This window comes from Sapajus apella, unplaced genomic scaffold, assembly GCF_009761245.1.
Source record: "Sapajus apella isolate SASKATOON/1434 unplaced genomic scaffold, GSC_monkey_1.0 scaffold3, whole genome shotgun sequence".
Lineage (NCBI taxonomy): Eukaryota > Metazoa > Chordata > Mammalia > Primates > Cebidae > Sapajus > Sapajus apella.
Genome location: NW_022436943.1, coordinates 65,225,244 through 65,229,671, shown reverse-complemented (window position 1 = coordinate 65,229,671; position 4,428 = coordinate 65,225,244). Strand labels below are relative to the sequence as shown.

General features: G+C 63.5%; 1 long non-coding RNA gene across 1 annotated transcript in view; it reads right to left on the bottom strand.

The window, feature by feature from the left end:
• Positions 1-1,242: 1,242 nt before the first annotated feature.
• The window catches only part of LOC116534294, an 8,729-nt gene continuing 5,543 nt past the window's right edge, over positions 1,243-4,428 (bottom strand). Inside the window, exon 3 of the long non-coding RNA XR_004261662.1 lies at positions 1,243-1,666. This is a non-coding gene — a long non-coding RNA (uncharacterized LOC116534294). The remainder of the gene's footprint in view (positions 1,667-4,428) is intronic.

Genomic DNA, 4,428 nt, shown 5'->3' with positions numbered 1-4,428 from the left:
TCAACACAATCACCAGCACCATCACCATTACCACCATCACCACAAACACCACCACCACAACCATCACCATCAACACAATCACCAGCACCATCACCATTACCACCATCACCACAAACACCACCAACACTATCACCACCACCACCATCACTATCAACACAACCACCAGCACCATCACCATGCCATTATCATCACAAACCACCACTAACACCATCACCACCACCACAATTACCATCCCCATCATCATCAACACAATCACCAGCACCATCACCATCACCACCACCACCACCTCCAGCACCACGAGCAGCCCTTAGGGACAGAGGTCCACCCAGGTGGAGAGCAGAGGGCACAGGGCTGAGCCTCAGGAGCTCTGACATGGCCCTGATGTGCTGCATGACCTTGGGAAGGTCACGTTCTCTCTCTGGGCTCCCACTTCCTCGTCGGGGACGGTAGAACTGTCCCTGCTGGCAGCTCCCGGGGCACAGGGATGGCCAGGAGAGCTCACCAAGGGGGATGCTTTGAAAATTGTAGGCAGAAAACCTCCTCAGAACTCAGCACATCAGAGCTGAGTTCAGAGCCCCTGAACCCCAATCCCCAGATGTTTTGTGAAATTGAGGCCCCGGGGAAAGGCAGGCCCAGGAGAGAGGAAACACCATGGTTCCCCTAGAGCCCAGTGGATGCTGTGCCCTCGGGCAGGACCACGACCCGGTCACTGTCTGCGGGAAAGCTCGGCCACCCTCCCCACCAGCCACATCGACCTCTGGGTGCCCGACCTTGGGCAGCAGCCAAGCAGTCAGTTCCGATTATCGGCTGACATCGTGCTGCCTGGGGAGCTGGACCGTGTGTCCTCTGGACACGTTGGGAGTCCCCGCTCGGCCCCACGGGCAGTGACCTTGAGTTCTTGCTCCCTGTCCCACACTTGTGCTTAGTGAGACAGGAGCAGGAATCAGGGAGATGGGACAAGTGCCTGGAGGCGCATCTACACACTCACAGGCACCAGCGGCCGCTGGGCCTGTGCCCAGCCCCTACCCAGGCTTGGTACTGCTCAAATGCAAGCTCTCCTCCACATCTCTCCACACCTGCCCAGGCCACAGGGTGGCCCCAAACACCTGCCCAGCACACTCAGAACGGACAGCAGCTGAGCTCTGTGGCCCTGGGAAAGGGAGTTTAGGTGGGGAGTGAGCAGAGGCTTTGGGCCCTGAGGCCTGCCTGGGGCTCTGGGGAAGGCTGTGGCCCGGCCTGCTGGTCTGAGGACAGACAGGGCAGTGAGGGAGTGCAGGCAGAGGGGGAGGGAACGCAGGCTGGCATCGCCAGGGAACATGTTCAGGGAGGACAGCAGCACCTGGCCCCGCCCCTGCATCTGTGCAGCATGGACACGGCTGAGTATGTGGGGCACCCTTGGAGGGGCCACAGCCCAGCTGGCTCTGTGGCAGAGGCAGAGGTGACTGGGGAGGTGAGAACAAAGGGAGGGAAGGGCACCCAGACCCCTCCCGTGACCTCAAGGGGAAGAGGTGTGGGATACAGGTGCCAAGGCTGCCCATGCCCAGCACCTGGGGGGCACCCACCTCCACACAGACACGTAGATGATGACCAGCATGAGCAGGGTGAGTGAGGACACGCCACAGCCCACGATGAGCGTCACGGACGGCAGGGTTGCCTTTTCCATGTTCTGTGAAAACCGGGGAGAGACCTCGGGGAGTGATGCGCCCCGCACGCCCACTCTGCAGACCCGAAGACTGAGGCCCAAGAGGCCTCAGCCCCCCGTCACACCCACAGCGTCCAGCCCAGCCCCTCCTCCACCTCTCCCGCCCGCTCCCTGCAGAGGCCCCCAGCCCAGGCCCTCCAGAACTCCCTTTTAGGGTAGCGCCCTGTGAGGATGGGCCCTTCGCCCGTGCCCCAGTCACGCGCCAAGCCCGAGGGCAGATGAAACTTTGCTGCCATCATGCCACGAACCCCCACCAATTCCAGGCAGGCGCCAGCCCCACACTGCAGATGGGGCCAGGGAGGTTCAGGCCCACCGGCTCGCACTGTCATCTCGGGCCCAGGCTTTGAGACACCCGGGGGAGAGCAGCAGCTTTGGCTCCAGCCCACCCCCATCCGAGATGCCATCCAGCCAGGCGGACACCCCAAGCCCACCCGTCCTCCACAGCTCCGACACATCCCCGCCAGTTTCCTTGCACCAAAGCCCGCCTCCTCCTCAGCACTGCAGGTGCCTCTGTGTCACCTCCACAGCCCCTCAGTCCCCTAAAGCCTCTAGGCCCAGACGCCAGCCTAGCACCAGTCACCCACCCCACCTCTAGCCCTGTCCCCTGCAAGGGCCTCTGCAGGTGCAGGGGAGGGGTGGGGAGTGGTTTACCAGTGCACAGGAGGGCACCTCTGCCTGCTCAGAGGCCGAGAGCGTGGTAGCTGGGTGTCATCTGGGGTGTCCTGGATAAAGTGGGTGCTTCCTACTCACCACCAGGGGGGTACTTAGTTGAGGTGACTGCTCCTCCCTAGGGAGGGCCCCCACTCCTCCCTGACTCTTCTACCCTGGGCATCGTCCGAGTGCCACGCCCGGCTCTGCAAAGGCCACCGGGCTGGCCCTGTCCCTGGCCAGCCTCCCTCTCTAGCCCCCGACGCCTCCTCGTCCCCCTCAGGGCTCTTCCCTAGTGGTGCCCCCAGAAGACCCTTCCCACTTCACACAGCTGTGCCTCTGACCACTGCACTCGGCTCATCCCCTCCTCAAAAGGACCTGGTCCAGCGACAGACTCCCGCTTCCTGACCCTGTGCCCCACGCAGCCCCGGCACGCCAGGCCTGAGGACTGACCGGAAGTCAGGTGGCTGAAGGGGCGTGCACGGCTGCGGAGGGGACTCAGGCTGGCATCACTTCTCTATGGATGAGTTCGCCCTGAGCCATGGCACAGCTCATCACCCAAGTAGTGAGCCAGGCTGAACTGCTGTCCCGGGGCTCACGGGCACAGAGCAGGCGGAGGTACGCGTGTGGGGGCGTGAACAAAGGCCCCTGCACATAGAGCTTCAAGATGGCTCGGGGAATTCAGGAGAATCAGCCTGCAGTCCCTCTGCAGGCCCTCGAAAGGAGGCGGAGGTGACCGGCCAGTCAGGAAAGTGAGGCCTGGGGAGGAGGGGGTGCTTAGGGCACCCCCCACCCTGAAGCTGGCATCCCCCACCTTGAAGCTGATGACTTCCTGGACCCCACCCCAAGTTTGCTGACCTTGGCATGCTGCCCTGTCACCTAAAGCCCCAGGCAGCCCCTCCTGCCCCTGTCACCGGGTGCTCGGCATCCCCTGAGCCTGCCCGGTTGCCCTGCAACCCCACCCATGCCAACCTGGGCCCCCTTTCCCCTCAGCCATGCCTGACGGCGGTGCTCTGTGCTCTCCACCAGCAACATACTGCTCCTGCGCCTGGACTGCTCTTCCCTGCACCGCCTCCTCCAGGCAGCCTCCCCTGCCTCCCAAGTTGTGCTGGTGTCCCCCTGATCCAGTTCAGAGCCCCTGCTGTGGGTGGCTGCTATCCCCATGGCTGAGTGTCCTCCATGTCCCTGAGCCCCAGAGGGCCCCGCCCAGCAGGGATGCTCAGTCAACGTCATGAGCCAGTTGAATGAAGGTGGGGGAGGCAGAATCCAGAAAAGCGAAGGAGCTGGTTCGGGGTTACCAGACGGCACAGCGGAGGGTCCCACTCCAACACAAACCGAGGTTTCCGGAGGTTCAGCGTCATCGCCAGGACTCCTGGCTCAGCCTTGCTGGCCTCTGCCCTCGCTGGGTAACCTCAGGGCCCCACCTGTCCCAGTCCTGTTCAGTGTGGGCTGCCTCGCTGCCACCTCCCGGGGCCACCCCCATCCTCCCACCCTCCTGGGCCTGCCCGGCTCGCAGCAGTCTGCACTTCGGCCTCCATGAAGCCGGCAGCGGCACCTGAATCAGAGTGTGCCAGTGGAGCCCTGGGGAGTGCCATCCGAAGCCCGGCCCGGTGAGGGCCTTGGCCATCGAGGATCCCCCACCCCCACACCCCCTTGCTCCTCCAGCCTCAGCTCCTCCCAACTCCACTCCAGGCCCAAATGAGGCCTGAAGTGACACACTTGAAGCTCTGTCCTAGGGGTGATGCAGGCCACAACCCTGACGTGCACAGACACACACACCTGGGGCCCACACACGCAGGCACCCGGGGCCACACAGACACACTCGGGGCCCACACAGATACACATACCTGGGCCCACACAGACACACCCGGGGCCCACACAGACACACACACCCAGGGCCCACAAAGACGCACGCACCCAGGGCCCACACATGCAGGCACCCAGGGCCACACACACACCCGGGCCCTCCCCCTACACACATACACACACCCAGGGCACACACAGACACACACATGCACACACCCGGGACCCACACGGACACACACCCCTGGGTCCCACACGTGCAGGCACCTGGGGCC